Raw genomic sequence first — 18557 nt, forward strand, 5'->3', positions numbered from 1 at the left:
TTTGCACAGTATTCCACATACATAGGTATATTGGAATGTTTTGTTTTATTTTCTATTCTGCCGTGTATTCGCTAATTGAAAATAATTTGCTCAACTACACCTTCTGTATATAGGTTCTGTTATTGCTGTTACTGCTGCTAATTTATCTATATATGTGTGTGTGTACTTAATGTATAGTTGCTTATATTGCTTATAGATGTTTGACGCGCTATGGGTTATCACAACATAAACGTCCCATATATCCATCAGTTGTTTACAGCCCCAATTTAAGCAGTTGATTAGTGGAACGCCAGACTCTTATTTCTACGTAGTATATTCGGTACATACGACATATGTATATATATATATGCACATATGTGTAAAACAAATGACAAAATACGTGCACATGCATACATATATGTATAAGCTAGAACTCGGCTAGTTCTAAATATTGCAATTCATTGATCAATCTAACTTTACTCAGAAGTGTTGAAATCATCGATAGTGGCTGCTCGTTTAGATACACCAACAGCGGTACTACCTTTTTAATCGCCCTAGCACCTGGATTTATAATCACGAATATCTTGCGGCAAAAGTAATTTCAAATTCTTAGTACTACCACAAAAACGTCCCACAAGGTCCCACAAGTATATTCATACACACTCACAATGACATGCATATACATATATGTATTATATTACATATAGTGGAGCACAATTAAAAATGTAATAAAAATAATAGCGACAATTGATAAACACAGCTGTAGTCCCAACTACAAAAATGCTGGCATTGACGGCCTAAACCAATTATATTTATATCCATCAACAAAGTTGGATCGAATAAAAGTATGAAAATGTTACAAGTGTCTAGTGCTTACGTGTAAGCATGTTTGTGTAATCAAATAATTAATAAAGCAGTGTACTTGTAATTATTTAGCATTCAAGCTACAAAAGCAGTGATACCTGAACTGTATTTAATCATAAACAATCTAACATTTTTGTGGAATTCTGCTGAAGTGACAGTCATTGCATGGATATAAATCTGGTTGTTCTACGAACGTAGATCTCTCAATTGTGCGATATGATCTATAGGCCTAAACATAGGGACCTACTATGGAGTTGTGGCCAATGACAAGCTAGGCGTGAGGAAAATGTTGGTTTTACTAATGCTAGGAAGGAAACGTTTAAATCTCATCATGTGCGCATAACAGCAAGCGGAGTTATACAAATTTTATAAAAGTGAAGAAAATAGTATCAAAAGTAAAAGAAAGGAGAATCAACTACCCAAATAGTTTCCGTTCCCATGACAGTCGGTTATACGTTACCGGTACGATTCAAATTTATATCCGGTTACAACAACAATAACCATAACCATTTCTAAAGCCTTAACTTTCGAACTCTGCCTTCGCAACACTAAGTGAATTGAAATGTATTAAAGTTTTTAACAAATATGTTAACCAAATGGAAAAAGGTGAATATTAATTTGGATTCGGTGAAACACTTAGGTTCTCGTTATAGCGCAAAGAGAGAAAACTAACCAAAGGCACGAAAACTAAAAAAAATACTTTCCAGCCAATAATAGTCAATCACTTCAGTTAAAATTTTTTATGTCTCGAACAAACAAAAAATTTGAATTGTGCATTTGAAAGGCGATTTTAATATCTTGATTAACCGAATACTCCTTAAGTAAGCTTCTCAAAAGAACGAGAATAGAGCAAATAATCGGTTTTTGAGCTGTTTAAGGTCCGATACGTAAAACCGGCCGTTATTAAATAAACTGTCATAAAGTAACGTTTTCTAAGTTACACAAGCCACTTATTGCATCGTACTTTTTATGTAATACCACTCTTCAATTGGTCGATGGGATTAAGGAGTGGTTTTTTATTCAAAGTTCAATTTTACTTTGTTTATAAATTATATTATTTCCAAGTCACTTGCTATACTGGCATTTGTTCGACGTCATTCTTCGCAATTCTCTGAGTCATATACACTCCAGATTCCATATTCTTCATTTGTTCAGTTTAAATTGGGACACGCTGCTGTTAACTACGTCATTCATATATGTAAATCGATTGGAAAGTGAGCAGAATATATTCCAACATTTTGCTTTGCACTCCTTACATATTTCTGAACCGATCCTATCTTATAATTCTCGTTGCCAATTAATTGGCTTATTATCATTAAATAACAGACGATCTCTTCTGGATTTTTCATTTCTTCTCGACATTCTTTCTAGTAAAACCGGCTGTTCTTCCCTTCTTGGGTTAATTGATTAAAATGTGTCATGTAGAAACCTTCGCAGTTTAGTTACTTTTCGTATAGGCTAGACTCTAGACTTATCGGATACGAGATTAATACTCTAGCATTAATTGAAGTCCTATTTGTTGAAGTACTCTTAAACCCTTAAGGGCATTATACCTACTACAGTCAAACGCAAGAGTGTTCTGATATGGATAAAAATATCGAACCAAGAATTTGTTTATATTTTGTGTTATGTCGTGTGCCGAATCGGTGAAAACTTGTGCAGAAAACCTATTGCGAGTGTGCTTTATCAAAAACACGGGTCTACTAGTCGTATAAGGCTATTGCAGAGGGCCGAGAAGTCGTGAAAGATTTGCCCCGATCTGGTCGCCAATCAACGGATGAAAACGTCGACAAAGTCAGGGAAAGGGTGCTGGAAAACCATCATTTAAGTTTGAAGGAGGTAGCTCGTGACCTTAGCGTGTCTTACGAATCACGAGTTGAATTTCTTTCAAAAAATTCATAGGAAGAAGGTGGCTGAAGACATGCTTGAGCAAATGAATTCGGACCCAACATTTATCCGGCGCATCATAACAGTTGATGAGACGTGGGTATATGTGTCTGACATGCAAACCAGTCAAAAGGCGGCTGAATGATGGTATCCACATGAGCCGAAACTAAAAAAACCAGGTCAAAGTCGGTGAAAAGTGATTTGAGTCGATAGGGGCAATTAAGGAGAATTCGCTGAAGAAGATCTCTTCAAATGTGTTTAAAATGTGCTTGGATGACTGGACTAATCGTTGGCATATGCGTATTGCTTCCAATGGAGCCTATTTTGAAGGCGACAAAATAAATTCTGATGATTAAACAATTATTTTGCGTTTTATTGAACAATTCCCGGTACTTTTTTGACAGAATGTATTTTGTAATTTTCCTACCATTTAACTGTACGGATAATATGTAAATTAGTACTAGTAATATGCAGTGAAAAACCTCCAGACCTGTCAATATACTGCTATCAGGACAGCCACGGGATGTATTCTCTACAACCCCTTTACAATAAGGCTGCCATGTTTCCGGTCAAGAAGCACAGCAAGCACATTTTGCTGAGCTGTTACCGCAGGAGTCGCCCCTGTACACGCGTGCTAGAGTGTGAGTCACCACCCAGACGAGTCAGTAGATATCTCTTCGATGAGATCTAGGATCAAACTCGACTGCAAATACTGGATTGGACAGTATATAGACAGACATTAGACGAAATTCAGCGGGACATTCTCACCACCTTCCCCAAATTTCCGACCCAAATGTCATCGTTATCGTACCCCCACCCATTGCAAACGAAAAGTTCCAGCTCGTGTGGATACGTTCTGGATATCGTAGCAGGTTAAACTACTACTTATCCACAGTATCGACCTCCACATATTCAAAATGTATGTCCAACATGCTTCAGCGGCTTCTTTGGCTGGGTTATGTTCTCCGAATGGATACCGACTCTGAAAGTATTCGATGCGGTACCAGCTGGTGGTAACAGAGGAAGAGGAAGGCCTCTGCGTTGCAAAGATCAGGTGGAGAAGGTCTTGTCAGACTAAGAGCAAATTTATACAATCACTTTTCACCCTGGGCTTTTTGCACATTCTCTTTTAAGGAAGTCTTACAAAATCTTCGTGCATTTACACGATCACTTTTTTTATTATTAAGGCTTTCCTTGCTTGTTTTTGGCGTTTAAGTGGATAATTTTCCTTGGTCATTCGTTCGTTGAGCACGAGCCCAAAGTGCACGTGAATATAAATACGAAAATATGAATACTTTCCACCCCTCGATGATGTGAAATGTGAATCTCGATCCCTCGATTTCGCTGACTGTGCGTGCATGCCTACCCCGTTGATTTCTTTACACTTTCTGGCACCAAGCACGACACGCATGATTTTTCATCCTGGGTGGAAATTGGAAATCGTGTAAATTGACTCTAACAGTGTTCGGCCACTTGATCTAGGTTATCAAGTTACTTTAGAACTACTCGAAATTATTTGTTTTTGAAAACCGATAATAAGCAAAAAACCTGCTTGGGAATATACCCCTAGAACTCAATGTGTTGAGAGTAACCGCATTTCAGCTCTCATTGCGTCAAAACAGTAACACGAACAGAATATAGGTACATACAATTATACTGCTCTTCAACAAACAATTCTGGAGTGTTTAATGCTCAAAATCCCATAATTCCCCCTTGTAAACGTAACCATTTAAATACAAATGTGCTTCGTTCTTTTTTTTATAAATTAAATATCAATCACTTTTATGAAAGATTTCGAGTAAATTTCAACAATTACATGCAGAAAATGTATTTTATTGGAATAAATAGCAAATATTTTTCAGTATCTTCGTCAAAAAACTAGGCTTGGTCACCTCAATATGAATACGCATCTATTGAAAATCTATATTCTTGTTGAAACCGCTGCATAGCTCTAAAAGGTGCCAAAAAAAACTTAAGTCATTGCCTATTTTCAGTCTGCCAACTAGAAACTTTATAGCGCCACGTAATGCAATAAAATGACTGCAAAGTAATGTAATCATTTGTACCCACTACTAACAAGCCTAATCTTGCAGTGCAAACGATTCCACTTAGAGTGAACACCTTGCCTCTTTCCACTTTCTGCACGTTTGCATTACTTGGCCGCACGCCAACTAAGGGAGGCGACCATGTGATTGTCATAAACCTATAAATTAATTTAAAAAAATTACTACGAGTTCAAGCACTTTCCCGTTGGAAACACTGGCGACACAAGGTCGTACGGCCAACCAATCAACCGACGGACGGACGGACGGGCGGACGGACTGATTGCTTGTCAATAATAGTGAGAAGTGCTTATCGTTTCTCTTATTTTTCGTTTATGTTTGCCAATTAGCACACAAACAGGACGTCATGCTATGTCAGTTTGATCGACGTTTTAGCGATAGGAACACCTCATTTGTCTTGACTGAGACCATTGTGAGATTTGATAATGGAAAATATGTACAATCACTCCGCTTCGCTTAGCTTATCAAAAAGAGGCATATCAGTTTTTTTTTTTTTGTTTTTTTTTTCTTTTATTACAAATAAGCCATTTTAAGGGATTATAAAATTTTAGGATTTACGTGCAAGCAAAGAAATTAGTAAATAGCTTATAACTGATCAAGACAAATAAAGGGTTTTTCAATAAGGGCGGGTAGATGTTGAAATGGAATAAAATGGCGTTTGCGGTGTGGCACGTAGCGCCGTCCTGCTGTAACCACATGTCGTCTAGGTCCATATGGTTCAATATGGGCCATAAGAAATTGGAAGGGCCACCACGTCTACCGAAAAATGGGCGCAATGCGCGTAATGTTTGCGTTAATGAACACTCATTTTGATAATAAAGTTTTATCATTTGAACGTGCTGTTCAATCGTGTAACTTGCCATGGTGATTTGGCATAAACAACTGAATAATAAACAAAAGATTTGACAGATGTCACCAAAACAAAATGGCTGCCACAGGGCGCCAAAATCGACCCGCGCCGATTGAAAAACCCTTTTTAACATTAGATTTATGAAGTGTTTGAAATATATTTAATTTTTTTATGAATTTGATTGTACTTCCGTTACGTTACGTTACCAGACCGAACCGGATTTATGCATATACATATGTATGTATGATGTTGTTGTTGTAGCAGTATGTATGTATGCATGATGTGGGTGCTGTAGCATGATCATTCCTATGTTTAAATATTTTTGGCGAATCTGTATGTTGTTACAACAATGACAACGTGCTTATGATCTCATTCGTCTAATTTTCATCTCTGGAATCTTGAACTAAATTAATTGAAAGCGAATATGGCACTTTTCCATAGAGTAGCCATAGCTACAATAATAAACATCAATATTCGCTTACAAGTCATACGGGGCTCTACGCAGAGCTCCATATGACTTACAACTATTCTAAATTCATTGTTTATATGACTCTACTCTAACACACCCATTTTTCCCCCCTCTGACTGCAATTTGTATTTCGCAAAACAGGAAATCAAATTTTTTTTCTCTTTAACTTAAACACTCCAAATATTTATTTAGCGCGAAATGTTCAGTTTTGTTACAAGAACTTTCTCTACTATATTTTTGACGTCATTAACGTAGAGTAAACTTTGTCTACCACAGCCTTTGCTCTATGGGGACCACCTTGACGGCCGCATTTTAGTCAAGGGCTATTTGATTATACTTATAATTAAAAGTGTTCCATGGTATGTCTAATGGTCACGGGAGCCAATCCAGCTAGTGCTTTTGATATTGCGTTAATAGTCTCAGGCTCATTCATTCAAATTAAGAATAAAATAGCACAGGTTTGAGAAAATGGTAGGCCAAAAAATTGTATTAAACATACAAATACTATTTATGTCGCCATTGAACTCATATAACACTCCATTCCACCGCCTGCAGCAATAAGAAAAAAAAGTTAAAAAAAAAAGCAATGCCCAGCATGGGGAGCAGGTCTGCCTGTAGTAAACCATATTTTATCACATTATGGCACACGCCGTCGGCTAAGCGTAGAAGTGTAGGTATGCATGCATGAAAGTAGTCTGTGCTTCTACGTCATAGGTAGACAGGGCGAGCATAACAAATATATATACATATGTTTCTTTTTTTTCTGTACGTAGTGAGAAGATTACTCATTCCAAAGTAGCGCTTTTTGGCTAGAACGATTGGCGGTCAGAATGATTAAATGACTGATTTAATATTTTTTATTGCCATTAAAAAGGCAGCAGCACCAGCACCCAACATGCATGTGAAGCTTCAAAAGGTCGTGCTGGCTCCTTATCTTTTATCTATAAAGAAAGCAAACGGCTGTGCGGGTCGTCGGTTTGGAAAGGCACACGAATTAGTCAGCTCCTTCCAACTGGCAACGCTCATTGTCCTTAGCTCATTCACGATAGAATCCAGGCATCTTTTCCGCGGTTTGCCTCTGCTTCTTTTTCCCACCGGTGTTCTGTGATATGCTATGCTAGTAGCTCTATTTTTTGGGATTCTGCTATCTTATTCGTTGACTCTTTATATATCTTACTACATTTTCTCTTTCTATAAGTATATTATATCCAGCTCTTCGTTATATCTAAGTCGGTACGCGCCATCTCCCATGCAGAGTGCACCATATACATATATATTTTTTGGAGTATTTTCGTTTCGAAAGTTAATGCTTGTGTTATCTTTGATGCCTTAAGGGCCCACACCTCGCAACTATATCTCAAGATTGGCCTCATCATGCACATCTTAAATATTGCCTCCATTTCAATAGCATATCAAAACGTCATGTGCGAATTGGGTCAAATAAATGCATGACGTTCTGATACATGAAATTTTCCCGAATTTTTCCAATTGCTACGTCCCAGCAGCAGTCAAAGTTACCATTGACATTTAACTGTCAAAATACTCAGTAATTTGGTATTTGCCATGGAATTTCAGTTTGCCATTTCATCAAACAACGTTTCACGCTTGCCGAATGAAGTCTGTGACGATTTAAAGCAGCTTTACATATTCAAAGGCATGCGCTAATTGTAGCCATGACATTGCGGATTTTAAAACTGAATATGTATAACTTTTAACTGACCTGTTTTTTTACAATCAGCTCATAGGTGCACAAAAATCGTGTTATCTTTTAGCAAATTTTTCTCTTATTTATGACGGTTTATCTCTTGTTGCGATCTTAAAGCTCGCAGCATGCATGCACATTCATATATATGGATATACGCACATACATACATATACAGTACATACTCATTCTAATACTAACTTCAAACTTATTCACCACCCTTAAAATAAGCAAAATAATTCATTTGATTCCTACTTCATTGCCTTAACTGGTGCGCAGCGCAACCTGTGGTTCATTTGCTACACAGAAAATTATAGTTTAGTTAATTATCATATTTGATTTGTACTAGTTTTAGACAGTTTTCCTCGTTTGTGATTGAATAAAGCAGATTGGATATTTGGTACACGTTTTTGCCACAAGCCAAAACAATAATTGTTAATGATAAAAAGTAACAATTAACATTTTGTAATGCCTACAGATACATATGTAGATGGTGAATGTACTGTGTAAAATCTTTTGAAAGCCGTCGCAGTAGTCAGTTCATTTTCGCTTAAGTGCTTATTTACGTTCTTATTTGCCTGTTCTTGATAAAGAATTTGTTAAGAACAAAGCAAAGTATATCTGATTTGAAAAGCACTCATTACAAGTGGTAGCCAATTTTTTTTAATTCGCTATACGCACATTTCTTGTGGTCTGTCTTATAAAGGGTGGTTCCAATACACGTGTATTGATTACTTATTTGCACGCAAAAGTTTTATATTGGTTTTTGGGTTGTGACGCGCTAGCTCAAAATCATCCAAGACCATGTAATCTGGTAACCACGACTATCTTAGTGCGCACCGTTGAATGAACTGCGTTACCAGAATGTCCCGTCTTTATACCCGGCCAAAGACTGTCGCTTCAGCAGCATTTGCTAAATATTTATGAGGAATGTTTGTGCAGCTACAACAGTAACAGCAGCACAAAAATCGATAAAAGATGTCAACATTTTAAAATCCACATCAAATTACCTATGCATTGGCTGCACAAAAATTAAATGTGCAAGTTTTCCGACCTCCAGGTTTTGTAATTTTTTTTGTTTTGCGAAACTTCCGGTGTCCAATTTGAGCTGGTCTAAGACTCAAACTAACAAGCTGTAAGTTAGGTTAGATTAATTTGACTGATAAACACTGTTACGCTGATCCGATGTATCCTTCGATGATGAGGGCAGTGACAAAGAAGTTGATGACTGGTGCCCCACTCTTAGCTTTATTCTGATTTTTTTTTGTGCCTTGTGAAATGGTGTAGAAACACCAAGGCCACAATCTGAGAGGTCGTATTAAAAGATGAGTCAATATTTGTGCTATTAATTCGAAGCAAGATTTTCGCATTCCCACAAAAGTTGAGTTGAATGGTTCTAACAATTTTTTGATCTTTGGTCAAAAAAATTTGGCCTATTTTTGTTTAACTTTTTTTCACATATTACAGTTTTTGTTTAATTTCGATCTTTTTTTAATTAAAGATTTTTTCTTTAAGCTTTTTTAATTTTGGATTTTCAACTTTTTTAATTTTTTTTATTCTAATATTATTTTTAGTACTATTCTAATATTTTTTTTAATTTGTTTAACTTTAAACTTTTTTTTTTTTAATTTTAAACTTTTTTTTAATTTTTTGTTTAAACTTTTTTTTCATTTAGACCTTTTTCTAATTTTTTTTTTTTAATTTACATTTTTTTTTTCATTTAGACCTTTTTTTCTCTTTTTTTAATTAAATTTTTTTTCTTTTAATTATTTTTATTTATTAACTGTTTTAAATTAAATTTTTTTTCATTTTAAACTTTTTTTTAATTTTTAATTTTTTTTAATTTTAAACTTCTTTTCAATTTACACTTTTTTTAATTAATTTTAGGTTTTAATTAATTAGTTTTAATTTTTTTTTTTAATTTTAGGTTTTTTTTAATATTGTTTTTTTTCATTTTAACTTTTTTAATTATAATTTTTTTTAATTTAAACTTTTTTATTTTAAACTTTTGCTTTTAACTTAAACCTTTTTTTAATTTAAAGTTCTTTTTAATTAAAATTATTTTCTTTAAGCTTCTTTTACTTTTTAACTTTTTTTAATTTTAAACTTTTTTTAATTTCAAACTTTTTTTAATTAAATTTTTTTATTTAAACTTTTTTTAAATTTTAAACTCTGTCTTTTATTTTTAAACATTTTTTTCAATTTTAAACTTGCTCTTGTATTTTTAAATTTCTTTTTTAATTTGAAACTTTTTCTTGTATTTTTATACTTTTTTTTTTAATTTTAAACCTTTTCTTTTGATTTAACTTTTTTTTAATACAATTGTTTTTTATGCAACATTGTTTTTAATCTTAAACTTTCCTCTATTTTTTAAATGTTTATAACTTTTGGCTGGCCCCTACCAAAAATTATGCATATTTTTCACATTTGTGAAGTGAAATTAAAAAATACTATTCAATAATATCGATATGTAAACATTTTATCTCAAATTGACGAAAAATTATACTGAAAAAAGCTTCGTTTTCGATATTATTAATATGTTTAGCTCAGAGCTGCGATAGCTGAGTAGGTTTTTCCCAGCTAATTTTCAATACCCATATTCCTTTGCACGTGGTTACCAGGTATAAATCAAATAAAGAAGAAAACACTTAATCGTAAATTCAAAACTTTATCAAGCTGCCATTTGTATCTTTCAGGGCTTCGCTCAAATTTTATTGCTGATTTTTAATACTTGGCATACCCGTTAAGTGAAAGCAAAAAAAAAAATCAGACCCTTGAACTAACATTTTTTAATGGACGTATAAGCCAAAAACAAGTTTTTTTTTAAATAATCTTTATAATCATATATTTCGAAAACGGTTAAGTTTTGCATGTTGATAACCTTGTATATTACCTGGGTGCCTGGACAACCTAAAACGAAACGATCGGTTGTTTGCAGTAGCTGAGCCAATTGAACCTTGAAATGAATCATCTAAGCTTTTTATACAAATCAGACTCATCAGACTGGTGCAAAAAATTTTAAATTTTCAAAATAGATGGCGAATCTATATTGCTGGTTTGAATTTCACACTCTTGGCTGGAGCAGCACATTGTCATCAGAGCATACCCTACTTTTGGCGTGTGCTTTCCACAAGCAAATCTGTGTGTAGTAGGCGCATTAAACGATTTTTTCCTATAAAAATTTACAAAGCGACTTTTTTGGATCGTCAAGATATCGAGGGGCAGTCTTAAACAGAAAATTGTACTTGAACCACCCTGTATACGTGTACAGGGAAGCGAGATAAAGCTGCCAGTGTCAAAACAATCTTTGTTACATATGTATGTACGTGGTAAATAATTTCTGGCGTAGAGCGAAAACCATACAAATAAATATGTGTTTAAATAAATAAACTAAAAAAAAGTAAAATTAAACGCTTTGCCGTCGAAGGTTAGCGCTTATGGCAGACATATTCTCGAAGGTATTTTCGTATCTCTACTAAAATATTTATCTTGAAATCCGTGCAAAATCTAAACATTGATTATGTATAAAAGTGTTTTCTTTTTTTAAATCTTGCTATAAATTCGAGCAATAAACAACAAGCCTATCTTTCTTCTATTAATTACAGCCGCTGAAAAATACTTAAGAACGATGCGTTGGCAACCATATATGCGTATCTTTTATTCAGTACGATTCCGTTTATACGCTGTGATTACATTAATTTAAGTTCATTCATTCATCTGTTTCTCTCGAAGGGTTCGCATTGATTTTTTGCGTTTTAGTAGAAGCGCTGAAATTTTTTTTGTAAGAAATATACTTAAGAACGCTTCGATCATCGTCCAAAATTTAGTGAATTGTTTTCTGTTTTATACAATATTTATCTGGCAATTAAGTGAAAAATAAAGTATCTGCAGTATTCCTTCAGCACTTTACTTTAGATGAAACGATTCAATAATGTCGAAACCGAAAAATTGCACCCCTGCTCTTCGAAAAGCAATTATAGAGTGCAAAATATCTGATTATACTATATTTCAACACAATTAAACTTTTCAAAGGCGATGATTCTTAATGCATTGAAATATTTTTCTGAGCATGAAAAGAAAGCGCAAAAGACTACTAGCCAAATTTATAGAATGATCGTTGGATTGTCAAAACAGGACCCCAGGAAGAAACCTTGATCACTGTTCTGGAAGGGCATCTTCGAGTGCCGACTTAAATCCAATAGAACATCTTTGGAACGACTTAAAAAATGCACACAGTACGCAGGATATCATAAAGTATCAGTTATTTGAAAGGCCAAGGCATCATGGGAATCAATTCCTGTTGAGCGTTGTATAGGTTAAATGCAAAGGCACCTGTGCCTAGTAAAGCAAAAATGATTTTCAACAAAGTATTAATATATACTTTTCTCTTTCGTTTGCATTTTTTAATTTTACTATTATTTTTCTCAAGTGAATTTCGCAATGAATTAACTTTTGTATTGTACATAAAGTAAAAAAAATGTATGTTTTTTCAGACAAAAAGACTGATACATACATATTGAACACGTTTTAAAATTTTCAAATATAACTTAATATGCAAAACATTTAAGTGATTTTATTGAAAAAAGTCTCAAATGGAGAGAATTGGGTATCGTTCTTAAGTATATTTCTACGGCTGTATATTCTTAGTTTGCTAATCAGCAAATTAGCTCATAAGATAATGTTAGCTTGTAATATTGCTTATTGGTTACAAATTTAATCTTCAAAATAATAGCCATCGCTAGCGACACATTTTTCCCATCTCTCAGACAATTTGCGGATGCCGCGCCAAAAAAATTGGCCGTCTTTGGCCGCAAACCAATCATCGAGCCATTTTTTGGCTTCTTCGTGAGAATTTAAGCACTGCTCGGAAAGTGCGTGTCCCATCGGTGCAAACAAATGATATTCGGAAAGCGCCATTGTCGGTTTATGCGGCACCTATCTTCCGACCTTTAAAATCCGGCGTCCTCAAACTTTTTCGGTGGCCGGCCACGGTCCTCGTTCTCCACGTTAAAATCACCCCTTCGGAATTTTTCAAACCACCTGAAGCACTGTGCTCTACTTAGAGCATGTCCACCATATGCTTCTATAAGCATTTGATGAGCTTGTAATGGTATACGTAGTATTAATTATTTATTAAGATAAAAAGTAGTCAACAAAAAAAATTGTCTTACAGACTAATATAGATTTTTTAACAAATACAATAATTTCAATCCGTAAGAAAATATAATTACTATATGAAATTATTTATAAGCACAATGAAGAAGTTTTATGAAAGAGAGCGGCCACCGAATGGGTTGGTGCATGACTACCATACGGAATTCAGAGAGAGATCCTAGGTTCGAATTTCGGTGAAACACCAAAATGAAGGAAAAGTTTTTTCTAATTGCGGTCGCCCCTCGGCAGGCAATGGCAAACCTCCGAGTGTATTTCTGCCATGAAAAAGCTCCTCATAAAAATATCTGCCTTTCTGAGTCGGCTGGAAACTGTAGGTCCCTCCATTTGTGGAACAACATCAAGACGCACGCCACAAATAGGAGGAAGAGCTCAGCCAAACAACCAAAAAGGGGGTACGCGCCAATATGTACGCGAAAGAATGTTTAGAAGAAGTAAAGTCAATTCCGATTGATTTTTAAATAGTATTGAAATCGACCAGAGCTCTCATGACGGGTGCATTTCTTGTATCCTTTAAGTGCAATGCACTTCTCCTGTGTGTCGCAGGGTTTATTTATGGTAAAAAAAAAATTTTGTTCTGGGTCTTGAAGATGAGGCAAAACTAGCTGACTTTACCTCATCTTCATGAGTGAATTTGTTTCTCCAACGCTCTTTTTATTTAAATATTAAACCTAAAGAACTAAATCTAGACCGTAAGGAGGATCTTATTCCATTGGCATATTGTCGTATTAAAGTTGCACCCCTTTAAGTTTATTCTCCCTTTGTGTTTTCTTCAAGCAATCTTTTTATTTTTCCTTAAAAAATACTAATTATTCTGTTCTTCAGCTAATGATGATGCCTTCGGACGTTCCCTCGACTGTTGTCTCTACTTTGTTGGAACGACCCGAATTTAAATCTGACCAAGGACTGTCGATGACGCCCTATGCTCCAATAGGAGTTAAAAGAAAAAAGTATAAATAAAATAAATAAAGAGTCAATCCATTTTTTGGGGACTATTTTATAATGTTACAACAATTACGTGAATGCCATAAAAAAAAGATATTTACCAATTTTGTAGTGAAAACTAACGCCCTGAACCTTTAACAGAGTCATTCACCTTTTTTGTTATGCTACATAAAATCCTCCAACCACTCAGACAGATAATGGGCTTGTTCGAGGCACGTAATAAAAGCGGCAATACTGCTACACTGATGACAATTTGCAACACAGTTGCAATTGCTTAGCTGATATTTTTCTGATGTTCGGCAAACAAAAAATTTTTGATGCCGCGCACAATATTTGCCAAATTTTTGACACTTCGAACGTGATGCTTTTGATAATGTTGCCAGAATTTTACATCGAACGTGATACTTTCACAAATCATGCAAGGATTCATGATTGAAGCTTGAACAAGCCCAACAATGCAACCAAGTATTTTCTTCAGTAGCAATCCTATTCGTTAACTCTTCCTCTTCTCGCTACTTTAATTCGACTTATAAAATTCGCGAGTGGTGTGACACCTATTGTGCGCTGACCTTAAATATACCAAGATGATCATAGAGGATATTCAAAACGATCGTAGACGATACTCTAAACATTGTTGGTGTTTTTTTTTTTGTTTTTCTTCGAAGTGCATTGGCCAGAATAAACCTTTCGCCTTTTCAATAATGTCTGAGATCTTAGCCTCAATCACCCGGCTTGATCGTTTTCAATTGAATCTCTACCTTGCTTGAGTATAATATTCCAATAACTCAATTTTTTTCCTTGCATGGTGGGGAAGTGAATCAAGATATGGGTGTCAATTTTTGAACTTCACATTTTCTTCCCGAATGACTTATTTAGCCAACGATATTTGAAAAGTTAGTAAGCGTCTTTGACCAAAACATAGGTTTTGCAGTTGTAATCAATCGCGAAAGCTCATACTCCAGAACACAAACGATCCAATTTTGGATCTGCGGTTAGCGCATGCTGAGCCATACAACAATTCATAAATTCTATGCCAAAAACTTTATCTGCATCACGCCAAGGGCAGAATCTTGGCTAGTCCAACGATTCGAGTTTCGTTGTTTCACCATCCAGATCAAGAGGATATTCACGTGCGGGGTAGTCTGGAATGTTCTGAGTATATGGACTGTTTTACAGGGCTCTTCTTCTTCTTGATTGAAGCTTAAAGGGTCCCAGTGGGGTCGAAAATTTAGGGTATTTTCAGGAATTTTTTACAATAAAAAAAGAGTAACGACATTTACATTTTTTAGGCTTTTTATTTAACTTTAATTTTTTTTATTAACATAAAAAAATGAAATCAAAAAATGTTTTTAATTTTAATAATTTCAAAAATGACGTTGAAGTTGACCCTCCCTGGACTTGAAGTTGACGCTCCCTGGACGCTGAATTTGGACCTGGACGGTGTTGTCCATTTTGGCTCTTCTATTTGTCTGAAACACAAAATCCAAAAACCATTATTAATCAGTATGACTGTAGCTATGTCCTGTACTATCATAGAATAAAAAAAACACTTCACAAAATGGCGTGGTTTTGAATTGGACTTTCTACAAATTGGGGGGTTTTCCAGTTTTTTAATCAAAAAATACGAAATAATTGAAATAATAATATTGTATGATTCTAGTACGGGCGATATTGTATGATTCTAGTACGGGCCACTGATGTTGTGAACAACATATTAAACTTTCAGATAAATCGGTTAAACATTTTTTTTTTTTTTGACAACACCAGGAGGTAATTGAGTTTAAAGTTTTGAGAGTAGATAATCCAACCATTGATGTCGCCGCGTGACGAATCTTACTCTACCTGCTAAAACGGCTGTAGAATCGGAAATCTTTCCAAAAATTTGACAGTATATTCTTAAAAGCCTGTACTTTCGAAATATAAAAAAAAACGATTTTTTGAAAATTCTAGACCACCGGGACCCCTTAACGAGTTGGCTAAATGCTTTAGTTATTTCTCGACATAGAGGGGCGTTCAACAATCTTAGCACAAGATCCATAATTGAGGCTCTTAATATGTTAGGCACAGACATAGGGCCCAACGAATGGATAGAGAAAATGCTTAAAACTAGAATAATCATCGGTGAGGTAAGCAGCAGCACGGTAAAACGCTCTGTCTACAGGGGAACCCCTCAGGTAGGAATCTTATCCCCTCTGCTGTGGTTACTAGTTGTCAACAATATCCTTACCAAATTCGACCGTAAGGGAATTAAAGTGGGGCGTACGCGGACGACATAGTGCTTATGGTTTCAGGAATGTTTCCAACCACAATCAGTGAGATTATGAAAATAGATCTGGTATTACTCAGTAATTGGGCCACGGACTGTGGTTTAAGTGTAAACCCGAGAAAAACTGAACTGTTGCTGTTCACCAAGAAAACCAAGGTACCCAATTTTAATCCCCCAAAACTAAACGGCGTTAGTCTCACGCTAACCCAAGAGGCAAAATACCTAGGTGTTATCCTAGACCCCAAACTCAGCTGGAAGTCCAACGTAGAGTGCAGGGTAAAGAAAGCGAATATAGCACTTTACAACTGTAAGAAAATGTTTGGTAAAAATGGGGTATCCAACCAAAACTAACCAATTGGACCTACACAGCCATTGTAAGGCCAATACTAACCTATGCGGCACTAGTTTGGTGCCAACAAAAAATTAATACAACGAAACCAAGCTGAACAAGATACAAAGAACAGCGTTTATCTTAATTACAGGAGCACTTAGCACCAGTCCTACTGAAGCGCTCAATGTACTAACTCATCTGCTCCCATTAGACTTACACATTAAAACAATCGCTACTTGCAGCGCGGTGAGACTGAGAGACATAGGAAGCTGGACAACAAGGTCGTACGGTCACAGTAAGATCCTCCTACAGGGACCCTCGCTGCTCAAAAACAGATCAGACTACACAGTCCCCGACCTTAACTTCAAGAAAGACTTTACGGTACGTTTTCCACCGAGAACCGAATGGAGCAAAGGGAAGGTGATTGGAAGATACGATATCGAAATCTATATCGATGGTTCTAAGATGAACTGTGGCATGGCAGCTGGGTTCCATTCGGAGCCACTCAACCTATCTCAGTCAATTCGCCTTCCTGCCTATGCCAGCGTGTTCCAGGCAGAACTTTTTAGCGTTCAGAGAAGCATGCAAATCACTAAAACTCTACGAGGAAGTTGGTGAAAGAGTAGCTATCTTCTCAGAAAGTCAAGCAGCTTTAAAAGCCTTAGACTCCAACTGCATTTTATCCAAACTAGTCTTGCAGTGTAGAGAGGAGCTGGAATTGCTCAGTCATTGGCTTGAAATCACTCTGATATGGGTTCCCGGTCATAGGAACATACGGGGCAATGAGATAGCGGATAAGCTAGCAAGAAAAGGTTCGACACTAGACTTAGCAGAGGCGGTGGCAGTCTCGACCCCATTGTGTTCAATAAAAGCATCCATTACTTCACACGATCATGCTTTAGCCGAAAGAAGATGGAAGCAACTAACTACATGTATTACAACAAAAAACACATGGCCGTCATACAAAATCCAAAGAACGAATCACCTGTTAGGATGTTCTCGACCAAACATCTCCCGCATCACTGCAACCCTTACAGGTCATTGGAAAGTAGGGGAGCATGCAGCCAGACTCCTCCTCCCCTTCAATCCCATCTGCAGAAGCGGAAGGGGCGAAGAAAAGCCTTTTCCTCTACTTATGTGAATGTCCAGGGCTAGCTAGGGCACGACTCCGCTCCTTTGGTAAGCCATTCTTGCAGCAAATTAATGAGATCTCAGACATCGAGATAAAGAATTTGATACTTAGACCTCACTAAATGGATCTGACTTGGAAACAAAACAAAAAAAAAAAGAAAAAAGGAAAACAAAAAAAAAAACATCATCACACTAGTCAGTGGTAGCAAAACGGTGCTGGTCACTAATTAGGACTATTTCAGGAAATATTGAACCACTTCAGCAACAACAACAACAACTATCTAACTACAATTTTTCAAATCAAGTGAAACCAAATTGTTCTTTTGTGCTCTTCTCAAAGGGAAGACCATTCTGCAGCTTGTTGGAATACAGTATTAAGAAAATCGCCTCAAACGCAGGTACCTGAACAGTTTTTCATATGGAATATTTTGCAAAAATTCTTTGTGTATTTGTGTGTATTGTTTATCTATAAGATGCTCAAATAGGTGTTGTGCGCATACTATACAATTGTAAAACTGTAACTTTTTGCTGTCTCGATACAGGAATTTCCCTTTCACGCAAGTCGAGTCACATGTGGTTTTTGACACTTGAAAGTTGTTTGCTTTTACTTATTAAATCAGTAAGTATGCTCGCATTTACTATCGACAGCATTTGTTGAATAGATAGTTAAATACATATTGCCAATAAGTAAATACCCTAGGCCGAGGTATATATACTCGCAGATATGTATGTATGTATATACCCGTAGCACAAATAAGGTGCAGTGACTGGGTAAATTATCCGAGGCATCAACTGTCGGTGGCCTATTTACATAAATACTCGTATATTGGTTCTGTAAGAAAGTTATAGGGGCTGTTCTATCTACAAAGTATTGACATATAGTGAATGACAATTGGAA

The 18557-nt window shown here is 35.7% G+C and overlaps 1 protein-coding gene across 2 annotated transcripts in view; it reads left to right on the forward strand.

The window, feature by feature from the left end:
* Positions 1-18557, forward strand: part of LOC128868804 (myeloid differentiation primary response protein MyD88-like) — a 77280-nt gene that overhangs the window by 1136 nt on the left and 57587 nt on the right. The gene's annotated exons all lie outside the window — the stretch shown is intronic.

This window comes from Anastrepha ludens, chromosome 6 (genome assembly GCF_028408465.1).
Source record: "Anastrepha ludens isolate Willacy chromosome 6, idAnaLude1.1, whole genome shotgun sequence".
In the NCBI taxonomy this organism is placed as follows: Eukaryota; Metazoa; Arthropoda; class Insecta; order Diptera; family Tephritidae; genus Anastrepha; species Anastrepha ludens.